Source organism: Peromyscus californicus, unplaced genomic scaffold, assembly GCF_007827085.1.
Source record: "Peromyscus californicus insignis strain IS unplaced genomic scaffold, ASM782708v3 Scaffold_4__1_contigs__length_199733344, whole genome shotgun sequence".
NCBI classification, from domain to species: domain Eukaryota; kingdom Metazoa; phylum Chordata; class Mammalia; order Rodentia; family Cricetidae; genus Peromyscus; species Peromyscus californicus.
In genome coordinates this window covers 190,640,695-190,657,435 of record NW_026294562.1, presented here as the reverse complement: position 1 = coordinate 190,657,435, position 16,741 = coordinate 190,640,695, and the positions used below count along the sequence as shown (strand labels likewise).

Below are 16,741 nucleotides of genomic sequence, written 5' to 3'. Positions count from 1 at the left end.
ATTAGTGCATGCACTAAAACCAATAATTAATAAATAGGGCTTCATGAAACTGAAAAGCTCCTTTAAGGCAAAGGACATCAGCCTACAAAATGGAAAAGATTTTTACCAACTCTATATTTGGTAGAGGACTAATATCCAAAATTTATGAAGACTTTAAGAAAATAGATATTATAACTAAATAACACAATTGAAAAACAGTATACAGATCTATATAGAAAATTATCAAAACAGGAAACTACAATTGCTGAGAAGCAGTTAAAGAAACGTTCTTTGCCTTGTCTTACTCTATATTGTTTTGTCAACTTTGTTTCTTGTCTTTTGGAGTCCTTCTCCTTTTGTAAGAGAAATGGAGGCATAGTGGATCTGTGAGGGAGATTAGGTAGGGTGTTGTGTGTGTGTGTGTGTGTGTGTGTGTGTGTGTGTGTGTGTGTGTGTGTGTGTAAACAGCACAATGTTTTTAGTCTCTGCACTCTGCTGCTGTTAAAGGCACACATTCACTCAGACATCAAAAGAAGGACTCCCAGTTAAATTTAAATGTTATTGTATACTACAGAAACAAAAGAATTTCTGTTCTGCACTGATGTCCAACAGCCAGGTCTTGTAAAATAAGTGGCTGAGTGGAAGATTATGATAGAGCATGTATAAAAAGGTGGTATACATGACACTTCTTAACATCTTTATTAGAAGAAAAATTGAGTCATTAGATAATGCACACATCTTGCATTGTGTACATATAGATGGTTCTGCACCAACATTACAGTTATCATTTACAATTTATGGTGTGCATTCAGGAAGATGTTTTCTTCTTTAAAATTTGAAGAGAATTTCTTTCTGGTCTTAACAAAATTATGTAGCACTTGGGGATAAAAATGCATTCTATAAAGCCTGCACTGGGGGCCAAGATGGAAAAGACCTCCCCAGACACCAGGATCTTGCCCTTGGTGCTGTAGTAGACAGGGAGAAAGTTGACCCTTTAAGGCAGAACAACAGCATGCTAAATATCAGCAACTTGGCTTCATTGAATGTGTCTGGTATATTCCTGGCCAAGAAAGCCACAAGGGGACTCCCAAAGGCAAGGGAGCCATGGTATCCCAAGATACAATAGAATGCAGTAACTGAGCCCTAGACACACAAGATTATGATATGATTATGTTCAGGATGTGCATCAATGTCAATAGAGGGAGGAGAAACTAGCAACCAGATTGCACAGAGAATAATTTGAGTGAGTGTGTGGGTGGTAATGATGGAGTTGGATACCCCTGAAACCAAGAAGTACCTCATCCTTTTCCAAGGGACTGTGACTTTGAAAGCTAGAAGCACAGTAATTGTTTTGGCCAACACAGTGGAAACAGCCACACTGAATACAACTCCAATGTGATTTGCTTCAGCATGCAGGTAGCTGAGTTGGCATGGCCAATGAATAGCAAGGAGCACAGGAAACAAAAAAATGAGTGAGATGAGTAAGATATATCTGAGATTCTGGTTATTGGCCTTCACAGTGAGAGTGTCATGGTGTTTGACAAAGACCACAAGAACTAAAGCTGTGCATACAGAGGAGCACAAAGCCATTAAGGCAAGAATTGACTCCAGGGGGTTTTCATAGGTCATAAAGATTGCAAATTTTTCAATGCACTGGTTGTGGTCTGTGTTGGCATAATGGTCCTCTAGACACTTCACACACTGATCCACATCTGATGGAGAAAAGGTAGTATGGGTAGTTCAGCTTTAGCATTTTTATTGACAGTACATTTCAATGATGTGTGTTGAAGGACCTTTGTAATATCTTCATTGTGTTGCTGAGGATGCAATGAAACAATGTTGCTGAACAAAAATAATTCCATTTCACAATTGATGGGTGATAGCACTCTGTATGCTGTGAATGTGTTGCTCTGATTGGTGTGTTCATTTGGGTCTGAGTGGTTGCAGGACCTCGAGGACACAGGAGTCGGGTGGGCACAAGAGAACTTTCAGTTACACACAATGCTCATGATCTTTATGGGGAATGAAATCAGAGAATCACTTGTTTTGTCTGTTTAAGTGTATTTATGAGGTGATTTATCATAAAAATCAGATATTTTTAGTACATCCTAGATTATATGATGAAATGACTTATATTGGTGAAATCACAGTAGCTAAATTAATTAACTACAGTTTTTTTTAGTGTTTTTTAAAATTACAGATCTCTTGGGTTCAGTGCCTCCTGAAGTCTTTGTCTCTTTTATGCATGCTGTCCTTTGAAAGATGGAGGTGGTGTCTTCTACTGGGATAAGATCTGTGATATATATTCTAGTTTGAAATTCCCAGCCCTAACACATTGACATACAAGAAACACTAAATCAGATAAGTAAGATATGTTTATATATATATGTTCTTATAAAAGTGACAAAAAAGCTCATGAATTTGGCAGTAACTGACTTGATATGTGGGAAGTAGGAGGGTCAGAGTGAAAGGTGACTATTTTATAAATTTAATATTAATGTTTGAAAACCGCAATAAATAGAAATAAATATGCTTTATTTATGTCTTCATCTGATAGAAGGGACACTAATCTCCACAGTTTTGTTTGCCAGAAACAAGAACCATATCACAAAATTAGGAACGTATGTACATACATAGCACTAAAGCATTCTATGTCTTAATTCAATTACCTTTGGAAGCAAACAGAAATTTCCTCCTTTCCTAATTTCCATCTCTGTGAGAACCAGACTCTATGACTGTACTCAAAGTGAGGTAGATACTGATAAGCAATATGAGCAAGATAACACAAGGTTTTTAAGCAAGAGTGGTAACACAGAATGTTTGTGTTTAGCAATTTAGCATACCATTCATTAATTGTAATTTCCACTGTGTCAACTGTAAGAAATAAGATTTTAATTGAGTTTAATCATTGGATAATTGCACAAGTGATGATGTGTTTTCAAGAGTTTATGTATTATTATCCAGAACAATGCATTTTAGGGGACAGGTAATTAGTTAATTTATTTAAGGACCCTGAAGGTAGGCTCAGTTGTGGGATGTACTGTTCTAGCATATGACTTGAGTTCATTCCCCAGCACTCATATCAGGTCTCTCATAACTGCCAGTCACTCTAACTACAGGAACATTGGATGCCTCTCACCTGCATTTGCAGTTGTGCAGGCATAATCACCCATCTTACATATATATGCAGAAAGTAATGATAAAAATATTTTTATTCAATTTTGTCACATTTATTTTTGTAAACACCCTTTATTCTTAATGTACATTTAAAACAAGCTCATTGCATTTAGTTTAATTAATTTGGTGAATGTTGTATATGGGAGTACATGCAGTCAGAAGAACACTTTTAGGATTTGGCTACATCTACCTACTACAGGGGTCCTGGGAATGAACTTAGGCCACCAACTTTAGTTGCAAGAGTTTTAACTTCTGAGTCACTTCACTGTCATAAACGTCCTTTACCTTCTTTCATTTCATTTTGTAGGATTACAAACCAATGAGACTAAAACTATCTGTCTGTCATTTGTATTTAGCAAATACAAATGAAATAGTCATTGACAAACATGAGCTGTGTGGGTGACAAAAGTTTTTGAATAATTGTAGCTAACTGCTTTTCATACAAAACCATTTTTTTATTCTATTACTTTATGACAATCGTAACTGAGTGTTGTATATAAAAATATTGAATATGAGATTACTCATATTTTCCACCTCATATATTGATGTGTACCCCCACTTTCATACATTTTGAATCACATTGAACTTTTGAAAAGAGTTCTCTGGATATTGTACATCTTCTGTTTCATAGTAAGCAGTTTCTGATGGTTATCCAAGTAGTTACTTTCTGTCTTCATTAATGTCACAGCAGACTTGCATTTGGTTCTCAGCACACACATGACAGAGTTCAGTGGATCCAATGCCCTATCTGTTCTCTATGGGATACTGTACATAAATTATGTGCATGAACTTATGTAGGGACACAAACATACATGCAAAAAGAAAGAATAAAAATATTTTTAAAGGTTCATGACCTGAAGCTGATTTACATGTCATTTTAGAGGGGATTATTCCTTAAGAAAGATCTTGTGTAGAGTTTCCTTATACTGCAGTTTGATTATAAAAACTGTCTTTGAGAAAAAATGTGATCTGCCTTGAATTAACAATGAGTCAAGAGGTAAGTCAAGGCGTAAGAAATTTTATATAGGACATTGTTAATGATCATCTTCCTATAAAGCCTAATGGTGTGGGATAATGCTTTTGTAAACTGGTTTAATAAACCATTGATTGGCCAGTAGCCAGGCAGGAAGTATAGACTGGGTAAGGTGAGGAGAATTGTAGGGAGAGGAAGGCTGAGTCAGGAGACACCAGCCCACTGCCCAGGGAGCATCATGTAATAGAACACAGGTAAAGCCACTGAACAAGTGGCAACATATAGACTAACAGAAATGGCCTGAGTTTAAATGTAAGAGTTAGTCAGTGGTAGGCCTGAGCTAAAGGCTAAGCAGTTTTAATTAAGATAAGCTTCTGAGTGATTATTTTATAAGCGGCTGCAGGGTCTGAATGCTAGGCAGTACCAGAGAAACTTCAGCTACAGCCTAACTTAGGAAAGTCATACATTTGATTTGGGCAATTCCCTTTTAGACCTCCTCAGCATTCCAGTGCAGAGTTTTGGGAGCATGATCAACATGAAGGACTTACCTCAACATCAAATACTCACTTATCTCATTAGAAATTACATTTTCAGGGCACGGGCTCCAATTGAAAGAGCAGACTGCCATTCACTGCTGCCGAATTTTCTGAATCCATGAACACAATGAGCACTGCACACATTGGGCAGCATCTGCCTTCTAGGTATGCAACTTCCAGTAAGTCCATCAATCTCTCTGCATGTCAAATTCCCACCTACCAAAGAAGGACGGAATCCCATTTTCCAGTTAAAGAATGTTAAATGGGACAATACAAGTAGAGAATTTAAAAACTCCTCCAGTGCATAGCAAATGAGCCACATGAAATGGCATAATCTATTTGAAGTGCTTAACCAACATCTAGCCTATAACAAGCACTAAAGAGAACATTACTATATATTATCTTTTGTGGATTACAGGTTTTTGAAGTATGACCTGATGATTCTCTGGATTTCCTCATTGTCTGTTGTTATGTCCCCCTTTCACTTCTGATTTTGTTAATTTGGATGCTCTCTCTCTGCTTTGTGGTTAATTTGGATAAGGGCTTATCTATTTTGTTGATTTTCTCAAGGAACCAACTCTTTGTTTCATTGATTCTTTGTATTGTTCTCTTTTTTTATTTTATTGATTTCAGCTCTCAATTAGATTATTTCCTGGCATCTGTTTCTCCTGGGTGAATTTGCTTCCTCTTGTTTTAGAGCTTTCAGTTGTGCTGTTAAGTCACTAGTGTGAGATTTCTACAACTTCTTTATGTGGGCATTTAGAGCTATGAATTTTCCTCTTATCACTGTTTTCATGGTGTCCAATAAGTTTGGGTATGTTGTACATTGGTTTTCATTGAATTCTAGGAAATCTTTAATTTCTCTCTTTATCATCCTTGACCCATTGGTGATTCAATTGGGCATTGTTCAGTTCCCATGAGATTGTAGGTTTTCTGTGATTTTTGTTGTTGTTGAAATCTAACATTAATCCATGGTGGTCTGATAAAAAACAGGAGGTTATTTCAATTTTTTTTTATCTGTTGAGATTTGCTTTACGTCCAAGCATGTGGTCAATTTTGGAGAAAGTTCCATGGGGTACTGAAAAGAAGGTATATTCTTTTGTGTTAGAGTGTAATATTCTGTAGATATCTATTAAGTCTATTTGAGTCATAATTTCTGTTAGTTCCCTTATTTCTCTGTTAAGTTTCTGTCTGTCAGATCTGTCCATTGGTGAGAGTGGGGTGTTGAAGTCTCCCACTAGTAGTGTATGCAATTTGATGTGCAATTTAAGCTTTAGTAATGTTTCTTTTACGAATGTTGGTACCCTTGTGTTTGGGGCATAAATATTCAGAATTGAGACTTCATCTTGTCAGATTTTCCCTGTGATAAATATGTAGTGTCCTTTCCGATCCCTTTCAGTTGATTTTAATTTGAAGTCTATTTTATTAGATATTAGGATAGCTACACCAGCTTGCTTCTTAAGTCCATTTGATTGGAAAGTCTTTTCCCAGCATTTTATTCTGAGGTGGTGTCTGTCTTTGAAATTGAGGTGTGTTTCTTGCATGTAGCAAATGGATGGATTTTGTTTTTGCATCCATTCTGTTAGCCTGTGTCTTTTTATATGTGAATTGAGACCATTGATATTGATGGATATTAACTACCAGTTACTGTTAATTCCTGTTATTTTTTGGTGATAGTGTTGTATGTTTCCCTTCTTTGGTATTTGTTGGTATGGAACTATCTATTGCCTGTGTTTTCATGGGTGTATCTAACTTCCTTAGATTGAATTTTTCCTTCAAGTGCTTTCTGTAGGGCTGGATTTGTGGAGAGATATTGTTTAAATCTGGTTTTATCATGGGATATTTTGTTTACTCTGTCTATGTTGATTGAGAGTTTTGCTGAGTATAATAATCTGGGTTGGCATCCATGTTCTCTTAGTGTCTGTATAACGTCTGTCCAGGACTTTCTGGCTTTTAGAGTCTCCATTGAGAAGGAGACTCCATTGAGTCAGGTGTTATTCATATCGGTCTGCCTTTATATGTTACTTGGCCTTTTTCCTTTGCAGCTTTTAATATTTTTTTCCTTTATTCTGTATGTTTAGTGGTTTTATTATTATGTGGCAAGGGGAATATTTTTTAGGATCCAGTATATTTGGTGTTCTGTAACCCTCCTGTATTTTTATAGGCATTTCCTTCTTTAGGTTGGGAAAGTTTTCTTCTATGATTTTGTTGAATATATTTTATGCGCCCTTGAGTTGGTATTCTTTTCCTTCTTCTATCCCTATTATTCTTAGGTTTGGTCTTTTCGTGGTGTCCCAAATTTCCTGGACATTTTGGGTCATGACTTCATTGGCTTTAGTGTTTTCTTTGACTGATGAATCTATTTCTTCTACCGTATCTTCAACTCCAGAGAGCCGCTCTTCCATCTCTTGCATTCTGTTGGTTATACTTGCATCTGTAGTTCCTGTTTGTTTATTCAGGTTTTCCACTTCCAGCATTACCTCAGTTTGTGTCTTCTTTATTGACTCCATTTCAGTTTCGAAATCTTGAACTGTTTCCCTCACTTGTTTAATTCTTTGTCTTGGCTTTTAAGGGATTTACTGATTTCTTCCCATTATTTATTTGACTTTTTCTCGATTTCTTTAAGGGAGTTTTTCATCTCCTCTTCTAAGATCTCTAATATCTTCTTAAAATCATTTTTATGGTAGATATCTTCTGTTTCTTCTGTGTTGGGATGTTCAGGTCTTGCTGATGTAGGTTCTGATGGAGCCATATTGGTTTTTATGTGTTGACTGTATTTTTGCACTGGCGTTTACCCATCTCTTTTTCCACTTAGTACAAGCGGTGTCTGGGTCTGAGGGAACCTCTCTTGGTACTCTTGATCCAGTGGGAGCTCTTGGTCTAGTCGATGCTGATGGACTTTTTGTCTTAGGAAGCAGCTCTTAGTCCAACTGGCACTAGTGGGGTCTGTTTCAGAGAGTAGCTGCAGTCTTAGCTTGTGGTAGATGGTGGTAATCTGACCTGTCTGCAGGAGGTCTGCCTGCCAACTGGCCTCTTAGTCCAGTTGGGTGCTGGCAGGGTCTGTCTCAGGGAACAGTTGCAGTCTCAGAGGGTGGGTGGGATTTGGGGGAGGTGTGGCTTGGGTTACAGGGTCTGATGGGGGATGTTGGTAGTCTGTCCTTTGTGCCTGACTAGCCTGAAACTGGAACTGCAATGGGTGGGGGTGTAGGGGCACAGGGTTGTGCCCCTGGGCCCAAAGCCTAGGGGCTGGGGTGTTCGGGTATGAAGATAAAGACTCACCTCTTAGTCCAGTAGGGTGCTGGCAGGCTCTGTCTCAGGGAGCAGTTGCAGTCTCCCCTTTTGTTTATTTATATGGTACATTAGACTTACTGATCTGCATATGTTGAACCATGCATCTTTGTCTCAAACACTGATCTTTCTGATGTGTTGTTGAGTTTTCTGGAAGATGTTTAGTGGACAATTACTTTATCCCTGACTATCAAAGAGATTATCTCTGATGTTCTATCTTCTATTACACTTCATTGCAGTGCATTACCCTCATTTTTAAAGAGGGGCTTTCTTCATTTTTATAAATTACTTTTTTACCATGTAGGTACCACAGGATTATTTTTAAAGCAATTTCATTGTTTGTGTGTTTTGATGAGAGAATGTGACAATAAACATTCAATTATTATAGAATATTAATAGTTAATTATTGTCTAGTTTTGATATTGCAATATTTGACAACTTAAAATAGTTCTTTTTCCAGCAGGTGTTCTAGTGCTATCTCTATGTTTCTTTGACCTTCTATGTTCATTTTGCTTTTGAGTGTGAAGGATTTCTTCAAGAGTTCCTCATACTGCTGTTTCAGTGGTTATGAATGTCTATAATTGTATTCAATATTCTACTCTGTTCTGTCTCCTTCATTATAAGGGATAACTTTGCTGCATATAGTAACTCAGTTTGGAAGTTGTGTCTCTAAGTGTTAGAAATACATCAGTCTTACTTTATTCCTTTAACATAGTATCTGTAAATAGATGGCAACATGTACAATTGCATTTTGGAAATTTAAAGCTGCATTTTACTGGATATAATGCTGATTTCATTAGTGTGCATGGTACGTAAATTTTATCTTCTAATCATATTCCCTTGGTATCCTATGTTTTTCTTTCTTTCTTATTGTTTCATCTTTACTATAGTTTTAATTTCCTAATTTTTATGCCTCGTCTTCAAGTTTTGTTATTGTGTGTTCAACCTGACACATTATTCAGGTAGCACTTATCAATGATATTTTTATTCTGTTTCATTTGCATGTCTTTTACATATTCTAGTTTGAATTTTTTCATTATTTTGTATCTTTATTCAATCAATTTGTTATATGTGCACTCAGTGATTTCTTTCTGACCTTACTTTATTCTCTCAGAGGTGATTTGTGTCTTCCGATTTCTTTTCTTTCTTTCTTTCTTTCTTTCTTTCTTTCTTTCTTTCTTTCTTTCTTTCTTTCTTCTTTCTTTCTTTCTTTCTTCTTTCTTTCTTTCTTTCTTTCTTTCTTTCTTTCTTTCTTTCTTCTTTCTTCTTTCTTTCTTTCTTTCCTCCTTTCTTTCCTTTGGAACAGTCTTATAGTAATTCTTTGAATTCTTTGTGTAGTATGTCATTGAACCAACTGATATTTAAGTCTATGACTGTAACATTTGCAGTCATGCTGTGATGAGATTTGCATATCTGGGAGCATAGTACTTGTTAAATTGTTTTCAATCCTGTGAAATCTTCCAATAGATGTCTTTGCAATGTTCAAGGGAGGAATGGTAAGAAGAGACATGAGATTACATTGCTGTCCTCTGAATGGATATTTAGCACAATAGCTATACCTTTAGCTCATGTATTATTTTCTAGGAGAATGACTCTCCTCATCACACTGAGGATGGATATTAACTGTAAATTTTATTTTCTCTGAACTACCTGGAATAACACTTCAGTCAAGTTAACAGCATTCCCTGATGTTAATTCCTTTACAATTCAACCCACTTTGTAGTTGGTCAGTTTGAATTAGATACTTTAAAGCCACCCACATCAGAATTTACATCTACAAGTATGCCCAGAACATACAGTGCATTATTTCATTTGCAAATTTTCCTCAAAGTCAAGCTTTTATTCACCAATACCTTCCATACAGAGATGGAAACTAGACACAAACTTATTAGTTTGAATGAACTCAATAAGAATTATGGGCCAAATCAAGGTTCCTCTAGTGAGCAATTTCTTTTACAGATTATGATTCATGGTTGGAGAGTTGGCTCAACTGTCAATTACAGTTGTTGCTCATGAAGAGGATCCAAGTTTGATTATAAGGACTGACACTAAGCTCTCCACAGTTCCCAGGAACCTGAATTACTCTTCTGGCATTCATGTGCAGCAGGAATGTCCATGTTGTACAGACATACATGCAAACAATATACCCCTACACATGTAAGAGACAAAAGAAGAATGAGAAAATGAGGTTATATTTGACAGAACACCTAATATGGATTATTAAAAGGTCAAGTATGGTTAGAATTGTTGACAATTTAGGGAATCACTGTAAGAAGTCTTACACAAATTTATATCATAAAAATTAATGTCTTGTATATATTGGCTTTACTGTATCCTTACAATGAGCTTCAAACTTTTCAACATCTGTGCCCAAGGTATAGCATAAGGGAGGAAATCACTGTGTAGTAATAAGAATACTATGAAGAGAATATTGTTCACTTTACTTAAATAATATTAAATATTGGTTAAAACCAGTTTATACTTATATTAAAAACCATAAACAGATTTGATATGATAAATGATAAACTGTGTGCATGTCTGAAATTCTCAAAGATTTATTTAAAATATCACATCAAAAAAATGAAAAGGAGAAACATAACATAGGAGGATAGAAACTGGGTCCTAATATGGCAATATATTTCACTTAACTAAGTTGCAATGAAGCACAAACAGACCCACTGAACAATGTAATTGCTGTCTAATGGAAATAAGTACAGTTTTCTCAGTCTTACCTGTCTATTTCTATTATTTACTCAGATAAACAGAGCTATTGGCCATGTGGAAAATATGGGATAAACTTTCCTATCTTCACCTTAAATCCAAGACCACATGGAAAATTCCAAATCTGGAAAATGTCATACACTTCCTGAAGTTCTTTTTGGTTTATATTCACTCTGGCTCCAACAGGATTAGTGAAGTGTATCTTCTTCTTCAAAAAAAGTGCAGTTTAAAACAGGCAACATTCTACAGTGCATATGTCCTTCCTTGAATTCAAAAAACATATTCTGATTTTATGCTAAAGGCAACTTTATAGAAGGTGCATAGGAGAGAAATCCCAGTGAAAGTTAATGAATAAATAAGAGTATCATAATGTTCTTAGAATTTTAGTTCTCTTAGAGAAAATACCACAAACAAACACAAATATATGTGCAGAAAATAAATATAGATATGAACCATACACACACACACACACATTCACACACATGCACACACACCCTGCTAGACACACAGAGATTCACATCCATAAAGAGATACATACATAATACAGCCTCATATTTATTTACATACACATACACATATATGCCAAGACACAGATATGAACATAAAAGTACATGTAGACAGAGAGATATATACACCCAAAAGGCCACACAAAGAGAAAAATATGAAAACACAAACACAGGCCCCACACAGGTGCAAAATCAAAGACAAATACACACAGGAAAATGTTCACAGATATAAACAACCACACAGACAGATATTGACACAAACTTGTGCCCACTTCTAAAGTCAGACACACACACATACACACACACACACACACACACACACACACACACACACACACACACACACACCACACACACACACATATATATATATATATACACACACACACAGACACTCTGTTATATCTTGAGTCTGTGAAAAATCTGAATTTCCAGAGTCTGTCTGTTTAGTTATCATGAAGACCTCCTCCTCCACCCCCAGTTTCTGCTAATGACACCATTTAAATCTTGCAGGTTGAGGACTACTCCATTTTCTGTTTCTAAATCTTTTGAGTTTTCACCCAAATTCCAATGTGTCTAAGAAAATTCTGGTCCCAATAATCTTATTTGTTTAATTTCATCATTGCTTTCAATCATTTATGAATTACATAGAAGATATTTACTTAAACTTCTATAAAACTGGGGTATATAGTGTAGGTGTAAATCATTGTGTATATATTTAAGTGTGGTAATTCATTGAATGAAAATTTCAAATCTCTAGGAATGTATGAAATTTATATCACCAGATTTTTGATATCTGTATTACCTCATCTGTTGAGAGGCATTAAAGTTTATTCCATATCTTGCATATTCTGAATAATGCTGAAATAAGCAAGAGTCTATGTGCTAGTCTGACATATGCACATCCAGAGAATTCCATGAGAGGCATGTATGGACCAATTGATACTCCTACATTTACTGACTGTATTAGCTTATATGCTAATCACAATGGGGCCTGCAGTCTCTATTCATACTAGAAATACTCATAGGAATTTCCACAACTTCTACATGTTCCTTAATTTATTAGGTCGATTTTAAACTATTCATTCTCACTGTGAGGTGGGACTCCCAACTTAACTATGGTTTTCCATTTTTTTGCTAAATCATTTGAAGGTACTTTCATACTCATGTTCTCTTTCATAATTTGAGAAGGGGAAGTAAAAGTACTGGTTATAAAAGAGTCAGCATTACTAAAATTTTATAGTTGGCTATGCACTTGCTGTAAATCACATTGGTTATGTTGAGGTAGGTCCGTTTTATCTCTATTGTCTTCAGGATTTTAATGATGAAGTGGTGTTGGATTTTGTCAAAGGCTTTTCTTCATCTTATGAAATGATCATTTCTTTTTACTCAGTTTGATTATATTGTCACTACATTAATTGATTTTCATATATTGAACAATCCCTGTATCATTTTGATGAGTTAATGGGTTTGATTTACAAGTATTTCATTGAGTATTTTTGCATTGATGTTCCCAAGGGAATTCGGACAGTAATTCTCATTATTGGGCCCTTCTGTGGTCTGGGTATCAAGGTAACTCTATGTCATATAATGAATTAGGCAATGTTTCTTTTGTTTCTGCTTTATGGAATCATCTGAGAAGTGTTGGTGTTAACTCTTCTTTGAAAGTCTGTTTGAATTCTCACCTAAAACTACATGACTGTGAACTTTCTTTCCCTGGAGAGACTTATAACGACTGCTTCTATTTCAGTAGGGGTTAGAGGATGATTTAAATTGTGTATCTGATCTTGAGTTAAGTTTGGTAAGGAGACATACTGTGAAATTTATACATTTATTTTAGATTTTCTAATTTTTTTTGGAGTCTAGATTTTAAATGTATGTTCTCATGATTCCCTGGAATTCATCAGTGTCTGTTGTTTGCCCCTGTTTTATTTCTCATTTATTTTTAAAAAAAAAATATATATATATATATATATATATATATATATATATATATATGTGTGTGTGTGTGTGTGTGTGTGTGTCTTTCAGCTAGTGTGGATACGGATTTGTTTATGTTGCTGAATTTCTCCAAGAATCAAGCCTTTGAGTCATTGGTTCTTAAGACCGTTTGATTGGAAAGACTTTTCCCAGCCTTTTATTCTGAGGTAGTGTCTATCTTTGAAACGGAAGTGTGTTTCTTGTATGCAGTAAAAAGATGGATCTTGTTTTCGTATGCATTCTGTTAGCCTGTGTCTTTTCATAAATGAATTAAGTCCATTGATATTAAGGGATATTAATGACCAGTGATTTTTAGTTCCTGTTATCTTTTGGTGGTAGTGTGTGTGTATTTCTCTTCTTTGGGATTTACTACTGTGGGGTTATCTATTGCCTGTGTTTTCATGAGTGTATCTGACTTCCTTAGGTTGGAATTTTCCTTCTAGTGCTTTCTGTAGGGAAGGATTTGTGCATAAGTATTGTTTAAATCTGGTTTTGTCTTGGAATGTCTTGTTCACTCCGTCTATGATGATTGAAAGTTTTGTTGGGTATATTAGTGTAGGCTGGCATCCATGTTCTCTTAGTGTCTGCATTACATCTGTCCAGGTCCTTCTGGCTTTCAAAGTCTCCATTGAGAAATTGGGTGTTTTTCTGATGAGTTTGCCTTCATAAGTCACTTGGTCTTTTTCCTTTGCTGCTCTTAATATTTTTTTTCTGTAGGTTTAGTTGTTTAATTATTATATGGTGAGGGGAATGTTTGGGGGAGTCTAGACTGTTTGGTGTTCTATAGGCTTTTTGTACCTTCTTAGGAATATCTTTCTTTAAGTTGGAAAAGTTTTCTTCTATGATCTTGTTGAAAATATTTTCTGTGCCTTTGAGTTGGTATCCTTCACCTTCCTCTATCCCTATTTTTCATAGGTTTGGTCTTTTCATGGTGTCCCAGATTTCTTGGACATTTTGTGTTATGACATTTTTGGCATTGGTATTTTCTGTGATTGACAAATCCATTTCCTCTATTGTATCTTCTACACCAGAGATCCTCTCTTCTGTCTCTTATATTCTGTTGGTGATGCTTGTGTCTGTGTTTCCTGTTCATTTACTCAGATTTTCTATTTCCAGCATTCCCTCTGTTTGTGTCCTCTTCATTGTTTCTATTTCCCTTTTCAGGTCTTGAACTGCTTCTCTCACATGGTTGCTGTGGGATGTTCTGTATGGCAAATGTGTTGCTAATTAGTCAATAAATAAAACACTGATTGGCCACTGGCTAGGCAGGAAGTATAGGCGGGACAAGGAGGAGAATAAAGCTGGGAAGTGGAAGGCTGAGTCAGAGAGACACTGCCAGCCGCCATGATAAGAAACAGCATGTGAAGATGCCAGTAAGCCACGAGCCATGTGGCAAGGTATAGATTAATGGAAATGGATTAGTTTAAGCTGTAAGAACAGTTAGCAAGAAGCCTGCCATGGCCATACAGTTTGTAAGCAATATAAGTCTCTGTGTTTACTTGGTCAGGTTTGAGCGGCTGTGGGACTGGCAGGTGAGAGAGATTTGTCCTGACTGTGGGCCAGGCAGGAAAACTTTAGCTACACATGGTTAATTGCTTTTTAATAGTTTTCTTGGCTTTTTTAAGGGATTTATTGATTGCTTCCATTTTTTATTTATTGTTTTCTCTATTTCTTTATTGATTTCTTCCAATTTTTTGTTTGTCTTTTCCTCAATTTCATTTTTCATTTGTTGTTGAAAGGCCTCTAGCATCTTCATGATGCTATTTTTAAGGTCACTTTCTTCTGTTTCTTCTATATTGTGATGTTTAGGTCTTGCTGTTGGAGGAGGGCTAGATTCTGGTGATGCCATATTGCTCTTTATGTTGTTGTACATAATTTTGCCTTGATGTCTGCTCATCTCCTCCTCTAATAGTTATAAGTGATGCCTGTGTCTGAGCGAGTTGCTATAGGTCCACTCTGTGCTTGTGTCTGTGTCTCAGTGGGCCCCTCTGCGTCCAATCTTAGTTCTTTGTCTAACTGGAGCAAGCAGATTCTGTGTCTCAGGGAGCTGCTCTTGGGTCAACCCAAGCTTGTTGATTCTGTGACTCATGGAGCTGCTCTTGGTCTTATCAGGGCTCTTGGTCCAGTCAGAGCTGACAGATTCTGTGTTTCAGGAAGACTCTCTTGGTCCAGTGAGTGGTGGCAGATTTTACATCTCAGAAAGCCACTCTTGGGCTACTAAGGGGTAGCAGATTCCTTGTCTCAGGAGGCTACTCTTGTTCCAATGAGAGGTCTTTGTCCAATGAGAGCTGGCTGTTTGGTTTTCCTGCCTTAGGAAGTGGCTGGGGTCTCAGGCAGATGGGTATGGAGCAGGACATGTAGATTGCAGGGTCTCTTGGTCCAATGAGAGCTGGCGGTTTGATTTCCTTGACTCAGGAAGTGGCTGGGTTCTCAGGTGGATGGGTATGGCGGGAGGGCATAGAGGTTGCAGGGTCCAGTGGGGGCCTCTGTGGGGTGGGGCCTTCCCCAGGTGCCCTGTCTGCTGACTGACAACTGGGACAGAGTTGGTCAGGGGTTCCTGGAGACAGGTTTTGTCCCAGGGATGGGTCCAAGGTGCAGGCCTCTCTGGGTATGATCAGAGTCACTCACCTTTTGGTCCAATGAGAGCTGGTGGTTTGGTTTCTGTCTAATTAATAAAATTTCTTAAAGGAAAACATAAGAGGTAAATGTAATATAATGTCAGACAATAAACAGCTTAGAAGAATTGATGTTTCTTAATGTTTAGTGTGCTGGAGTTAGTGTTTACATTTCACAAGTTCTAATTTCAAATTCCTGTTGTGGGTTACTTTATTTTCAATGACACTTTTACTGTCTGGTAACTAAGAATATTCTAAAATAATTCTTATTTTAAAAATGTATACATAATTCCCCATTTTCATACATAAATATACCACTGTTTTAAAATTTCTACATGGAAAAAAGATTTTATTTAACTCAGAATGAGTTATTCAGAATGAAGATATATACTTGCTCATTATTGGTCAGATGGTATTAAATGACTAGAAAGACATAGGAGTTATTATTCTTCCCATAAACATAAGCAACTAAGTATAAGCATAAAATAGGTGAACAATACTGAGGAGGTAGTTTATGCCCATAATCTCTGTACTCGGGACCTAGAGAAAGTATATCCCTGTGCATTTGAGACCAATCTAGTCTAAATCTAATTACCATTCAAAACCATGGAGTCTATTCCCTATTCATGGGCTAACTGAGTATTGATACTGTCCATAGCCACAGATGAATACAGACATATGTCTTAACCAAATATACCTCTGGTATTTAAACTTACAAAAACATCCACTGAAGGAATACAGAACAATGCACCTGGTACTCTACTCACATATGCAAATTTCAATGCAGAATCAAATGTACAAAGATATGAAAACATCAAAACAACACAACTCTATGGTGATATTTTATTTTGTACTAAAATGTTATTTATATGTTAATAAATAAAGTTGCCTGGGGGTCAGAGCTATTAGCAAGTCATAGGAAAGCCGGGTGGTGGTGGCACACACCTTTAATCCCAGCACTTGGAA

At 36.4% G+C, this 16,741-nt stretch overlaps 1 pseudogene; it reads right to left on the bottom strand.

Moving 5' to 3' along the window:
• Positions 1-787: 787 nt before the first annotated feature.
• On the bottom strand, positions 788-12,348 carry LOC128124261 (vomeronasal type-2 receptor 116-like; annotated as a pseudogene).
• Between the last annotated feature and the right edge of the window lie 4,393 nt (positions 12,349-16,741).